This window comes from Andrographis paniculata, unplaced genomic scaffold (genome assembly GCF_009805555.1).
Source record: "Andrographis paniculata isolate CXL003 unplaced genomic scaffold, ASM980555v1 Contig21END, whole genome shotgun sequence".
Lineage (NCBI taxonomy): Eukaryota > Viridiplantae > Streptophyta > Magnoliopsida > Lamiales > Acanthaceae > Andrographis > Andrographis paniculata.
In genome coordinates, this window is record NW_026137502.1 from 17,712 (window position 1) to 34,042 (window position 16,331).

At 33.9% G+C, this 16,331-nt stretch overlaps 1 non-coding gene across 1 annotated transcript; it reads left to right on the top strand.

Annotated features, from left to right (window-relative positions):
* Window positions 1-9,188: 9,188 nt before the first annotated feature.
* On the top strand, window positions 9,189-9,295 carry LOC127245213 (small nucleolar RNA R71). The gene has a single exon (XR_007837413.1). It is a non-coding gene; the product is annotated as a small nucleolar RNA R71 (small nucleolar RNA).
* Window positions 9,296-16,331: the final 7,036 nt, after the last annotated feature.

Here is a 16,331-nt window from a genome sequence, read left to right on the forward strand (position 1 = left end):
ATATTATATTAAAAAAAATATTTTTACTTAAATTATTTTGATCAATTGGACCATGACTAGCTCGTCACAATTTGCATAGGCCTCGAAGCGGTTTGGTTATTCAACCATGTCAGACTAGCCCGACCAAAAAATAATTTGGATCTAATTTTTAGACCCAAATCTTTATTTTTTCATATCGTATTTGGATTGGATAAAAGTAGACTCTTTTGAGGACAAAATTCATAGCGGATGATCTTTGTTGTGTTCAAAATTCATAGTGGAGGATCTTCGTTGACCCTCAAGTCTTCCCGTAAGCTTTACCTATAAACAAAAAAATACTAAAAAAACTATTGGTTTGAATTTTTAGGAATAAAATCAACGCATGCACCTCCCGGGACTTAAATATGATCTTATTACTATATGCAAGTATGCTTAAATGATTGCAATGAAATAATGTAAGAATGTGAGTGAGAAAGTGACGAAATACTCCCCATTATGGGTTCGGTCATTCGATCATCCGGCACTTACTTACGTACGCATTCAAAAATATTTAAAATAGATATTAGTACATATACATATGTCGTATGAAAATAAAATTGAAACCACTTACCTTGTGATGGAAATCGAGATTCAAGGAGCATTAAATGACTTAATTCATAAAATTCGTTAGTTTCGTTTGTTTGTTTGATTTCAAATCTTCTGTTTGATTTCAAATCTTCTTTAAAGTAGGAACTTTGATATTTCAAATACTATTATTTATGCAATCAAACAATCAACAATTTTGATTACGAAGAATTTTAAATTCCAAGTAATTCAAATCCAATCCATCTACACTACACTACAGGGCCTTAATTTGTGTTATTCATTTCCTGTCACGATGGTGTGATGTTGTTAATGCTAAGAATTTCCAATTCTCCGGTGCCGTGCCTTCTTTTTCTGTATCATCAACCATGTCGAAATTAGCTGGAGAAAGCGAAGGCAATCTTAGGAAGGCGTTTGAGGAAGCTGAGAAGATCGGATCGGATCGAATGATTATATTTATAGATGAGATCGACTCGATTGCTCCGAAAAGAAAAGAGAGAAAACCAGCAATGGAGAAGTTGAAAGGAGGACTTTCGACGCTGATGGATGGACTCACTCAAAGCTCGTGCTCATATCGAGCACATATCGTCCCAATAGCATCTAAGGGTGTGTTTGTTTGGGGGTTTGGATTTTGAGTTGGGATTTGAATAGTAAAAATTTTGAATTTGAATAGTTGTATGATGTGATATAAATAGGTGTTGATGTGATGTTTTGAATGTAAAATTAATTTTTAGTATAATATAAAAAATGAAAAATAGATGTTTGATTTGATGTTTTTGGGGGGAAAAAATTGGATGAATAGTAGAATTTTGTTAAAATTTGACAAACGAACACACCCTAAGAAGATTCGTCCAACTGTTGGACGCCTTCAAGTTCATTTTTAAAAAAAATAGTATTTAATATAGTATTTTATGAAAAAAATTAATGTAATATTTTTTTATATAAAAAAAATATGATTAAATAAATAAAAATTAATTATATAAAGTGAGCCTAAAACAATTTATAAAATAAAATTTTCAACCGTCCATGTTCCCTGAATTTTCATTACAATCTATTATATTTTCAATGTGTCTACGCAAATGTTTTAATATTAGTATTATATCGATTTATAAGAAAAAAATATAAAAATATCCTATTAGTATAGAGTAATATAATTAATTTTGATTTTAATTTTATTTAAATATATTTATTGTTGACTTATTATCTAATAATCATATATATAACTATATAAGTAATTAAATAGATTGCTATAATATTAAAAATAATTAAAATAATAAATTTAGTAAATAATTAAATATATTTTAAATTTAAAAATAAATTATAGATATAATTAAAAAATAATATAGCATTGTTCATTAATAATTCTTTACTTATATTACTATTATTATTATTTTTATAAAAAATTGATAATATACATAAAAAATTAATTATAAATATATAATTCTTTATTTATATTAATTATTAATCCATGCGTTCTGTATACACTGTCTCTAGTTGTTGCATCATGCTTTGCTGATATTCTGCAGTGTAGTCCAGACTAGTACACTACAAAAAAAAAAAATCATTTTTGTAACAAAACTTTTTTGTCTCTAAATCTATTTTTTTGGTTACTAATTACATTAGAGACAGAATTAGTAATTGAATTACGTTAGCTACGTGAACTTTAGGGACGGAATTCCGTTACAAATATATTATTTTTTTGTAGTGCGTATGTGCCACTCTGAAAGTGTGTACATTGAGTTCGACTGGAAGCATGGCGTCCTAACCAAACGTAAGCTGATAAGGGGAAAACCCTGTGGATGAACTCTTAATGTTCCGGTGAGCCCATAAAGCCTGAGGCAACAACATATGCCACTTCCTAACATTTTATGCTATCATTTTCCGAATGATATTGATAATGATCTTGTTTGCTGTCTCAGCCTGCCCGTTGGCTTGTGGATAGTAAGGTGAAGAATGGTGTAGCTTCACATGAAAACTTGCCAAAAACTTAATAAACTTCTCTCCTATGAACCCCAAACCCTGGTCAGTAATGAGAGTATGCAGAATTCCAAACCGATAAATAATATGATTGAGCACGAACTCAATCACTTCTTTTTGCGTCACATTCTTCAAAGGAACCGCTTCGACCCACTTGGTAAAATAATCAGACGCCACTATAATAAATGAATGATGTTTTGATGAAGATAGATGAATTTTACCAATAACGTCAAGCGCCCAGGCTTTAAAGGGCCATGTTTAACCATTGCCTGTAATTCTACCGACGGCAGGTGATTCAAAGGGCCATGTTTCTGACATTCTTGGCATCCTCTTGCAAATTTGATGCAATCTTCAAATATTTTTGGCCAATAAAAACCCATACGATGAATAGCTCATCTCATGTTAACGCCTGCTTGGTGTGCCCCACATATTCCACTATGAACCTCCTGCATTACCTCTAAGGATTCTTTCGGACCCAGACATCTTAACAAAACCTCTTCAATGGTTCTTTTATATAACACTCCCTCCACCAACCGGAAATGCAAAGCTTTTAGCCGGACCCCCACAGGTATTGATGGGAAGAAGGTATCTCCTTGAACTTTTGCAGAAGGGGATCTCGTATGGAAATAAATACTACCCACATACAAGAAAATTGATCATTTGGGTAAATGATCCCCAAATTGGGAAGGTCCTTTCATCATTCACAGAAAGATCGGAAACGGGGCATTTGTTATAGTGAATCAAGAAGTGAAATTAATACATGAAAATATTAATGCCAATTATCTGAAAATGTATTTTCCTGCTGCCTTTTCAGAGCATGGTCGTTAGTCATTATTACAGCTAAGAACCCTTTAAGGGTTTGAACCCACAAATGAGGGTTTTATTCGTCATCCGAAATGGTGATACAAACATGATCATCCTCTGATTCAAAATCCTCGTCCCAATTGGCAGTAACCACTTCTGGATCCTCGTCAAGGAGATCTTCCAGGTCGGGATGGTAATGATCCCATTGATCTTGCATTGAAGGTCTTGCTTAGTACGAACCTTCATATCTTATAGAGAATGACGTTCTCGTTCGACAAGAACGCGCAATCTTGAAAGTGTTAATCTTTGCTGATAGAAAATATTGTTCCAGTTAAGGTCGGGAAGAACCGCCATGACATAATGGTCTATCATGTCCATATGATGATCAAGGTCGGATATGCGGTTGAGAATGTCAGTGAGGGGTTCATAGCAGGTGGACACATGTTCCATTAAACGAATCGTACGGTGTATGATTTTTCTACCTTTGCCAGAAAATTTGAATTTAAATCAAGCTATTTGAGCATTTGTATTAGGTCCTCAACATGATAGCCTATGGGATGTTTGCCAACAAAAAATGGTTGCAGAGAGCTTTCCCAATTGTTGGAAAGAATACGAATTCGGGAAGAAGCCATTTGTTCAAAAGATCAAAGGATTGTTGTGACTTGCTTCTTTGAGGTTTGATTTAAATAAGTAATTCTTGTTTTAATTATGTGGTGCAAATTTGAGGATCACTGATCGGAAAATAGGATGAAATTAAGGTGAGAGATTACACATATATACAAAGTTTGATATTTTCAACATCTACAAAAGAAGGGCCCTGAGGGCAGTTCGTAGATCTGACCATTTCTGTTCAGACCGGGCTGTCCTCCGCTGGTGGAAGGCCGTCTGGTGCTCATCTACAAGCCTCGACCGAATACTTGCTTGTAATTGACCATGGAGGTTGGTTTGAGTTTAACGATGTTCGGTCACCAGACGACCTCCTTCCTGAATGCACCCGTCCAGAGTCTCTAGCTCTTTTTGGAGGCTTTCGAGTTCCATGATCTTCTAGGAAATCTCGGCAACCAAAGTGTGTCGTGCATGTTGGAGCTCATTCAATTGAGTGGAAGCTTCATTGAGGTCTTCTGTCGCTTTTGACAGAGAGGCCTCAATAGCAGCTGTGTCGGGTGATGGTTGCGACAGTATGGCGTCGACGATAGAGGTCGAATCAAGGGTAGATCAGCTTTGAGTTCAGTGATCCTCTCCATCATCCGATTGAGTATCGGGGCCGTCGCAAACCCAACAATAGTCTACACCAGCAAGTCAATGGCCACTTGAGCCAGAGACTCAAGGTCTCCAGAGCTCAAGTCGGCAAATGACAAGTCGGCGCAACGCATCACTACCGGTCGGACAGACGCCAACAAGGGTACTCTTGTCAGGAAATTAATCTCGTGGGTAGCGTGGTTACACAATTGAAGTGATTAGATAAACATAATTCAAGGGTAACTAGTTGAGCAATGAGGAAGTTACTTGGTTGAGGACGGCTGTGGCCTCAGAAGGGGCCAAAAGAACTGGGGCTACATTATTTGTTTGTCTTTGCTTTCCGTAGGTGATGATGATTTTTCTGATGCCTAGGGCCTTGATTCGAGCATTTATTTGGCATTCGAGAAGGTGATGCAAATTTCGGCATGCTCATGCCGGACGCAAGCATGCCTAGGCTTCAGGGAAGTCTACTGTTTCTTAAATTTTTTACTTTTCGCGATGCCCTACATTGAGAACAAATGCATAGTAGGTGTGGGGGGTGAATATCGTGAATATCCATTGTTTGCCCGATTGCATGACTAACTTGTGTGCTAAAGACTTGTGTGTATTTCTTTTCAACATGACATGTTTTAATTAGATGATTTGCCGATGAAGTAAACGATAAATATGCCGAGCATGACATGTTTTACCCTATGCGAGATTTGAGCCTAATAGAGCATTCATTTTATATGTTATATATTTCTTCTTGTGTGTGATTGTTGCTCTAAACTTGGTTTTCTAGACCTTGCGTAATGATGCATGTCGAATTTTATTTCCGAGAAGTCTATGTGATTAATGTGATAAGGGCATTAGGATAAACCATTTAGCCTTATATATCTCATACCTAAAAAATTAATCAATTAGTGAGCCTCGTTGAGCTTGAATATCCTATTTTTATTGTTTAAAGAGCTGCATTTTAACCTATGACATTTCTTTCTAAAACCAATATTTATTTGAACCTATAGTCAAAGGAAAATATTTCGAGCTCATATTATTTTAAAGTCTCCAAAGGAATGGAAAGTTATGTCTATTTATTGTTGATTATTTCTTATGAGAGAAAAGTAAAAAAAAAAAAAACATGGCACAAATTTTCATCGCATTATAGCGGAAATGGGCATTTTGATGTTAACTTGTCGGTTGAGTTGGGTGTACTACGGGTTATCTTGGTGAACATTCTTCTTACGTAAATTGCAAGAATAAAGTTTTGAGTATGCATGCTAATGAAGGAATAAATGAGGAATTAGAAGTTTTACATGGAGTCTATATATAACAAAATGAGCTTGGAATATTTTCTTTTTGACTTATTTAGCCGAATAATATCCTATATCCTACCCCAACCTAAAGCCCCGTTACAACCTTATTTAAAGACTCTTTGATTATTTGCATTAGAATTCGAAGAATTAAGAGATGTGATCAATATACAAGCCTATGGGATAATCATTTTTATGATGCGACATGAGTGGCTTGTTAACCCATATATATTTGAGTGTTGAGTGTATACACTTTATTCCTAGTGAGGTTATGTTGCGCTTGGTATGTTTTGAGTTTCATTGAGGTAATGATAATATGAATTTGTTTGTGGACATTATGATTGCATCAAGTTCTTTTGGGTACTTGTTTGGTTTATGCTTGAGGGCAAGCATGGTTTGGGTGAGGGGGAATTGATAAATATGTATTGTTGTATATTTTCTAGAGATAAATTATAAAATTTAATCAATGTTTTGGATAGATTCATACTCATTTATGGCATGTATTGATTTGTGCAAGGTAATTTAGAGATTCACGTCCATGCCATATTTTCGATCAAAGAATTAAGGAAAGACTTGAATTAAGCTCCCATGCTAAGGAAAGAGGTGGATTACGGCAATTAAAGCCTGATTATTGGCATCGTGATTAATAAAGAGCAATTAAGGGAGTGATTGAGGACCCGGTCATCTATAAAAGGGGGGCCAGGGCATTGGAGATGGTATCACAATTCATACTCATTTTTCATAGTCTAAGTGGAGGATTGAGAAGGCCGTTTAGAGATGAAGTACTTTCGGATGATCATCAAGTTTACTGTTTTATTTATTTATAAGTATGAGTAGCTAAATTCCTAGTCTAGTCCAAGGTTGAATGTAGATTTTGGATTGAGATTTGTGAGATTGTGTTTTGATTTAATTTGAATCTTGTTTAAGTAAATTGATATTTGTGTGATTTCTGTGATTCATGCCTGCAATTGTTTTATTTAATCTTTATCGTGACCGGATCTTAGATTTGTTTAGCAATTGTGTGCCAATTGAATATTTACGTCCGTAATTGTGTATGTGTTTCATAAAGTGGTAATTAGGTTAACAAGCTTAGCCTAGGAATCGCATGATCAAATAATTTAATCTTTTCGTAATTGATTAAATATTTGAATTGGGTTTTTCCCATGCTATTTTTCAATTGGAGAAATTAATTTATGGTCGTACAAAAATTATTTCTTTGATTAGGGATGCGGTTAATCAGTCGTACCATTGCCGCCAATAAAGTAAGGAAAAATTGGGTGTTATGATCGTATCTAATGTTTATAACCAATTTATTACTTAAACAACAAGATTATTTAAGATCAATGATCGAATCTTTAATCCGGTTTCTTATTCACTCCTTGGGCTAGAAGTTTAATCTCTTTGAAATCTAAATTTTATTTTTCATCGTTTATTTTAATTATTTTATTAAATTGCTAATCCATCCCCCAACTACTTGAATGTGTGACAAAATCAGGAATTAAACTTCACAGTCCCTTTGGATCGACCTTGGCATCACTTGCTGCACGTGGTGTTAGAGAATCTTTATTGGAAGCATCGAGGCGACCATTTATTCTCATTGCCAACTTCATAAGTTTCTTGCACCACAAAATTAATAACATTAATTGCATATAACGATTTAGATTCAACAGGACATTTGATGGGATTGAAAATATTGAAATGAAATTCTTCTCCATCAAACTCCAAGCTGAGTGTGCCCCCTTTAACATCTATCTTTGTTCCTGCAGTGCACATAAAAGGTCTTCCTAACAAAAGAGATGGTGGATTAAAGCAATGTGCATCATGCATATTCAGAATATAAAAATCAATAGGAAAAATTAAGTCATTCACTTGAACTAGTACATCTTCTATCATACCATCAGGATAAGCATTGGTTCGATCAGCAAGTTGAATAATAATTCATGTTTCTTTCAGAGGCCCAAGATTTAAAGAGTCGTATATTGATTGTGGCATGACATTAATAGCAGCTCCTAGATCTAGCATAGCCTTAGTTATCTCAGTTTTTCCGATCTTACAAGGGATAGAAAACATACCTGGATCACCTGTTTTAGGTGGTACATTTCTTTTGAGAATAGCAGAAACGTTCTCACCCGCTATAATGCACTCATCCCCTCGCAATTTTCTCTTGTTGGTGCAAAGTTCTTTAAAATTTTTGCATAATTGGGGATTTGGTTGATAGCTTCCAGGAGCGGGATATTAAGTTCCACATTCTTGAATATTTCGATCATCTTTTTTCGTTTGTTTGCCTTTTGTGGTTTCTTCAACCTATCAGGAAAATGAGTTGATTTAGCTTCATTAGGAGGAACATAGTTAGGAGGTACCTTTTCGTGAAGTTCAGCTTCTTTTTCAATCTCCATCTCAATTTGATCCTTATTTTGTTCCTTTGAGATAAGAGGTGGACCTTCCAATTCCTTTCCGTTACGGAGTGTTATAGCACTCGTATTCTTTGGATTAGGTCGGGAAGGACATTCAACCATCGTATCACTGCAGATAGTGATGGCACTGACATTTGCTGGATTTGGCTCAGGCTGAGCAGGCCACTTTTCTTTTACACGTAGCTGTCTCACCTCCTCTGACACTTGATTGATCTAACCTTGTAATTTGTCAATTGTCGATCTCATCTTTTGTTGGAACTTTTTTGTCTCTTGTTGGAACTGCAGGGTAATGGTAGCCATAGACTTCACCAAGTCTTCCAAAGATGGACTGGAGTTGCTTGTGGGTGCTTGGAACGGCTATTTCTCATATACACGAGGTTGTTGTATCTGCTGCATAGCTCCGAATAGGTGAAGAGGATTACTCTGCTGTGCATTTCTATAGCGCCAGGTTCGAATGATCTCTCCAGCCTGGATTGTAGATGTTGGAGTACGGGTTGTACATTAGAGGTCCATTCACACCATAGTTTGCAACATTTACATCCGTTGCATAGCCTTCTTGGAGAGTCGGGCATGCATCCGTAGGGTGGCACTTGTGCATATTCCACACGCTTTGACATGGACACTCGAGTTAGATTTTTCCACGACTATCTTGTGAACAAAGCTCGTCAACTCATAAAGTTGTTGCTGCATCGATTGGATAGAGTGGTCGTTACTGTTTCCGCTCGTCTATTCAACATCTCTCTAACCAAATTGCTGCATCTTTTCAGCCATCTTCGCAATAAGATCCCAAGCTTGTGTTGGCGTCTTATTTACTAGAGCTCAACCACTTGCAACATCGATGATTTTCCTGTCCATAAAAAATGACAAACCATCATAAAAATATTGAATCAACAATTGAGGGGGAATTTGATGTTGTGGACATTTAATGATAAGCTTATTAAATCGCTCCCAATATTCATGGAGTGCTTCACCTGATTGTTGCTTGATGCCACATATTTCCTTCCTCAGAATCGCAGATCTGGAAGCTGGAAAGTACTTCTTCAAAAAATTATTCTTCATGTCATTCCACGTGTAGATGCTTCAAGGTGGGAGATAGTAGAGCCAATTCTTTGCAGAATCTTTGAGCGAGAATGGGAATTCTCTGAGTTTGATTGGTTCGTCAGTAACACCTGGTGGTTTCATGCTGAAGCACACCACGTCGAACTCTTGCAACTGTTTGTGAGGTTCTTCACCTGCAAGTCCATGAAAAGAAGACAGTGAATGAATTAAGCGAGATTTGAGTTTAAAAGCAATAGTGTTATTCAGAGTTGGAAAGTTAATGCATAAGGGCCGCTGCGCCAAGTTGGGAGCAGCCAACTCCCTTAGAGTACGGGTATCCTCAACCATGACAGTCTCTTGATCACTTTCAGAGTCGCTAGAGCTAGATATTCGGAGGTGGTTTAAAGATCCTTCGAGCTACGCAACCTGAGCAGCTTTTCGTTCAACCTTCTCGATATCAAGATTAAATATAAGTTCACCTGTACGAGAAGAAAGGGGCATAAACAAGAGGATAAATTAAGATAACACAAAAGAGTAAAACAAAGCGCCAATCCCCGGCAACGGTGCCAAAAAATTGACCTATCGCTCGGTTAATCAAATATTTCACCTATTTTGTGATCACAATTTAATGTAATACATGGGAAGGGATCGTCTCCACAGGGATTGTGTGATCCACTCTTTTGTGTTCTAATGCAATAAATAATTGGGGGGAATTTTCTTTTATTATCTAATAAAAATAAAACAAGAAAGCAATAAAATTAAGGGAGAACTAGCTATTAAGGGGATGTCTGGCTCAAGTGATGATGCAGTTATGGAACTTGTGTTTTATCATTGATTCAATAAAGTTAGTCTTATTAAAGTATCAATAAAATTGGTTATAGTTATCAACAAACTCTGACAACCAATTTTTCCTTACAGTGTAGGTAATTAAGGTACGACCGTTAACTACCCCTAATTAAGAAAATAAACCTAGGTGCGCCCATAAGAAATATTGCCTAATAGCATTCTAATCTAGAAAACCCCAATTCAAAACAATTACTACCTAAAAGGAGCAATTAGATTTGATTGTCTAACCCCCGGGAAGGAACTATTCAACCTGGTTGTCACCTATTCAAGTGCGAATACAATTACAGATATCCTACCTGAATTGACTTTAGATTATCAGACTAATTCAAATATCGGTACCAAAATATTCAATCAATCTAACAATCACAAACGTTATTCTCAAAATTAAAAAAATATTGATAATTAAAAAGAACTTTTATAAAGAAAATTAAGAATCTCCAAAACAAAAGAACCAAAACATTATCATCCCTCAAACCAGAAAAGTATCTACTCCATAATCAAATAACAAATAACAAAAGAGAAAGATAAAATCACAGTGGGAAGGGAAATCTTCTCTGTCAATTTGCCCATGCGCGATCTACGAGTCTATCAGTCTCCTGCTATTGTACGTATCTGCTCTGGCCATTCTCCCCCTTCTCTTCTGCGTGTCTCCATCTCCTTTTATTTAATTTTTGCCATAATCATTTTGTAGTTGGGCTTTTGGGCCTTTAATTAAACCCTCATGTCAAGAGGGTGGCCATGACTAACTACGTTGTACAAATCTGAATTTTTCTATACTTTTTCTACCAATTACGCCAAATTTGATATTTGACGTGTGCATACAAAAAATAAACAATACACATATAAATTAAGTAGAATCCAATTAAAATCAATCAAATATCGCATATAATATGAACATTTAACACATGCAATTTCTAACTATCAAATATAATATTTTATATATTTTTTTATTAAGTTAATTTTATTGATATATTTTTTTATATTAATTTTTTTTCTATTTTGTATTAATTTAATTTTTTATAATTGATATAATTTATCTACCATTCATACTTTTATACACAAATATTATAACTTATTATTTTTAGCATTATTAAAATTATGCATATATATATCAAATTGTATATATTTTTTTATGAAATTCTTAAATCTAACTATATTTAGAAAAAATTAGAAAGCTAAAAAGGGAAAAAATGATTGAATATGAAATATTATAATTTGAAATTATAAAAGAAAAATATATATATATATTTAAATCTTATGATAATATAATATTTATATTACAACATAATTTATCAATTTACATATTTTAAATATTAATAATTTTTCTCCGATTATCATAGACCCTATCATACCATTAGGCTTTCTATAGCACTGGACATAACTTTTTTTGATTAACCAAATACGGTCAGTGTTGCATAGTCAAACTTGCGTAATCTTTCTGAAGAAGTCAAAACAAGTTTGCATTTAAGTACCTTATAAAGGTCGCTCAAAGTAGGCACAAACCAGCGTGCGCTTGGGTTTGTGTAAAGCATTGGTAACCTATATATGTTTATTTGTAGGGAGAAAAAAATGTTTTTGTTTTCTCTATCTCTGTGTTTTCCGTTTCATAGCATCATTCATTGAGTCCTGAAGTTCGAAGGAAAATGAGAAGTAGGCGATCTAACTGAAGAGGAAGTTCTCGTCTAGAGAGGTTCTTTGAGCATACTTTGTCCTTACTCGCGAGCATCCTATGAGACTTCACATGAGGTCGCCATTTAAAACGAACCTGGAGCAGAGACTTATAATTCTAGAGTTCTTTCGTGTAGGATTCCAAAAAAAAGATGTGTTGTAGCCATGAATAGCTTAAAAAAGTATTTTAAACTCAACACAACTCCTGTAGGAGATTAAAGAGGAAGTAATTGTTGCAAAAATTCTGAGAAGCCTTACCCCTAAATTTGATCATGTAGTAGCAGCCATAGAAGAGTCGAAAGATCTTAAATCTTTCATGGTCGATGAGTTGATGGGTTCACTGCAAGCACATGAAGTGAGAATCAACCGTAGCAATGGTGATGATGAAGATAATGCATTTCAAGTTCAAGAAACACACAATGGTTCATTCCCAAATCGTGCAAGAGGAAGAGGCTTCTTTCGAGGTCGTGGACGCGGTAGGAATCAACGAAGTTTTGTACAATGTACATTCTGTAAAAAGATTGGACATAAGGAGGATGATTGCTGGAGCAAAGCAAGCGAGGCTACGTATGCTGAAGAAGAGAATTATCAAGATGAATTTTTATTTATGACCTATGTGAGTGGGGACAAATTGTCTAAGGAAGTGTGGTATTTGAGATCGAAATGATTCATCCAAATCCTTGAATTTTCCTTTCTCTCATGTTAAATGATTTGAGCACGCACTATCCAAATACCACACTTCCTTAGACAGTTTGTCCCCACTCACATAGGTCATAAATAAAAATTCATCTTGATAATTCTCTTCTTCAGCATACGTAGCCTCGCTTGCTTTGCTCCAGCAATCATCCTCCTTATGTCCAATCTTTTTACAAAATGTACATTGTACAAAACTTCGTTGATTCCTACCTCGTCCATGACCTCGAAAGAAGCCTCCTCCTCTTGCACGATTTGGGAATGAACCATTGTGTGTTTCTTGAACTTGAAATGCATTATCTTCATCATCACCATTGCTACGGTTGATTCTCACTTCATGTGCTTGCAGTGAACCCATCAACTCATCGACCATGAAATTTAAGATCTTTCGACTCTTCTATGGCTGCTACTACATGATCGACTTCTCAGAATTTTTGCAACAATTACTTCCTCTTTAATCTCTTCCCCATAGGAACGCATTTGACTCGTAATTGAGGAAACTTGAGTCATGTACTCTTGCACAGTTTCACTTCTCTTCATTCTTGCGGTTTCAAACTCTCTTCTGAGTGATTTTGACCGTAATGATCTTGGCAGAGCCTTGAAACTCTAATTTCAATATATCCCACGCCTGTTTTGCCGAGGTTGCTGCTGCAATCCTTGGGAAAATCGATTCATCGATTGTCTGTTGAATAAGGAAAAGGGCTTTTGCATTTTTTTTTTTTTTTTTTGTTTTCCTTTGCTTCTCTCTCATTTGAACTTGATGCTGGTATGCCATGCTCGACAAAATCCCATAGATCTTGAAACTTGAACAATATTTTCATTTTGATGCTCCAATATTCATACGCTTCACCTTTAAATATTGGAATTTGAGGCTACGAAGCACTGCTGGATCTGCTAGATGTCGCCATCACAAACTTGGCTATGATACCACAGTGTTGGAATTGGAATAATTCAAACAACAATTGCAAAGAAAAAGTAGAATCAAAAGGTTTTTCTTATTATCTATACAATATAAAAATATAAATACCAAAGAACAGAGAAGAAACTGACACCTTTACAAACCAACGCAATTTAGAAACTATTGAATAACATCATAGAAATAATAATAATAATAATAATAATACTTTGAATCAGGATTAATAATTTTTAACACTATGTGCACCTGCGTCTACAATTGTTAATTATTATTGTATACATTCATGCTTATGTATTATGCTAGAGCAGATAAGATGCGATCACACACAAAGTAATAATACAACAACCATTCACGGTTAATTACAAAATTAAAAATAAAATAAATGTGCTTGAAACAAAAATTTAGAAATATATTTTGTCGGTAACATACTTGTACTAGAAAGTAAAAAGACAATCACTCCATGGAACATATATAAATCATACAACTAAGAGGTATTTGTTTATGATGACTAAAAAAACAATCACTCCATGGAACATATATAAATCGTACAACTAAGGGGTATTTGTTTATGATGAATTGAAAATTTTGATAAAGAAAAAAATGAGTTGCTTGAATTTACAAAATTTTACACAGTTTCTTATTATATAACGAAAAATTTAGTCATATTCATAATCGCTCCTACTTATATATTACTATTAATATTATTATTTCTCTTGTTATTATGATTGTATTTAATTAAACTTGTTATATGGAAAAATATATAATGTTATATTACTACTAGAAAAATAGCAAATATTACACAGAAATTTAATTTAGAATTAAGTTCCACAACAATAAATAGCTATAGCAATTTAGTGACAATATTAAGATATACTTTCTTGCAATGAGTGTCCTATGTGTATTATTTGTGGAGAATGACACAAATTGCTTTTTGTGATAGGTAGCGACATAAATAACGATAATATCCACAATATTTCTATTTTATACTTTTTGTTTCAATTAAATGATGATAAATTTAATTTGTTACAGTAATATTATTATGAAATTTTTCCTTGCATAATTTAAATTAAGGGAACATTTGTATATTGGGGAAATCAATATCATGTTAAGAAGATAATCATTCCCTATTAAGAAGATAATCTTGATAATATTTGAAATAAAATGTATCAAATTAAACTAATTAGTCCAATGAATTATCAATACATTACATAGTCCCACGTAACACATGATACTATTTCTTTGAACACAAAGTATATATTCATTCAAGATATCTATAAATATCAACAAATAAACACATATTTTTATATAATACATATATGCCGTGTTAAAATTAAAATGCCGTCATTTCTATTTTTTTTTTGCATTTTCTGAGGAATTGGTACCATGTTGATTACCCCATTCAGTAACCATTCCCTGTTAAGAAAGGTAATTTTGATAATTTTTTAAATGAAAAGGGATGAAATTAAATCAAATGGTCCAATATCTTGCTAAATATCATAAGCAACATATCTTGTTGGATAAATATATATATCTATTACTATATTACAGTAAAGATAATAAATAAATTAATGGTTGTCAATATTCATGTAGTTAATATTGTTCGAGGGATTTTGCCAAAAATTTACTATTCATCCAAAATTTCCACCCAAAAATATCATATCAAATACCTATGTTTTATTTTTTATATTGTTCTAAAAATTAATTTTACATTCAAAACATCGCATCAACTCCTATTTATATCACATCATACAATTATTTCAAATTAAAATTTTAACTATTCAAATCCCAATTCAAAATTCAAACCTCCAAAAAAACATATATTATATTATGCTTTATAATGGTGGCTAAGTAATAGACAAGATTATTGTAAGTATTGTGTGATGCAACGGGGCAAGAGGTTCTTAATGAATCACAATGTTCATGCATTTGTTCTTAATGAAGAAGGTTTTGTTCGAGGAACCTCTGATGTAATCTTTTCCGAACAAGAGGTTCAAAAGCATTTCATACTAAGCTCGAAAAACTTGTTTCAAAACATATAATGCCTTCCGTAATCTATAAACATGGCTCAAATGGAAAATGATAATCAGAAATCGCATGCGTTAAATGTTTATCTTATTTGTGATATTTGGTTGATTTTGATCGAATTCTACCTGATTTGTGTATATATTGTTTATTTATCATTTTCAGGAGAAAAATAATAAAATTAGTAAAATTGAAGGGAAAAGAGAACCAAAAGGCCCAATAACTTGAAAAATTAATTAAAATGCTCAAAACCCAATTGTTACAAAACTATGGCAAGAATGAAAGAAAAGTAAAGGGTGGAGGCGCCATTTTTTCATACTGAGGAGAACACAGTGCAGAACAATCCCAGTGCGAAATAGGGAAAAAAGTAGAAATATTTTTCCAAAGAAATTTCCAGTTCTTCAATGTAATTCTGATCAATCTCAGGTGATGTTATTTTTGTTATCTTTGTTTCCATTACTAACGAGTAGATCACTTTTCCAGTTTAGAAGTGAAAGAAATAAGTTGGTATGGATTTGTGAGATTAGACTTTGTTTTGATTTTATGATATTTCATGATTCCTAAGTATTTATGTGATTTCTGATTTTATGTTTAACAATCTTTGATTTAGTTGGGTATTGTGATAAGTTATTTCAATTAAATTAAATATTAATTACTAAAGTAAGGGGTCCGTAATTGCATTTTAATTTGGTTCAAGTTACAACTAGGGGCAGACACCACTAGAAAATTACATAATCAATTTTAAACAGTTCCGCACAGATAATTGTTAAGTTGAATTAGCCTATTCTAATTCGTAAAGCGGTTAGACTAGTAAATTCTTTGTAGCGTCACTAGAGTTCTAGTCTAATTAGGGAAACAGTTAAT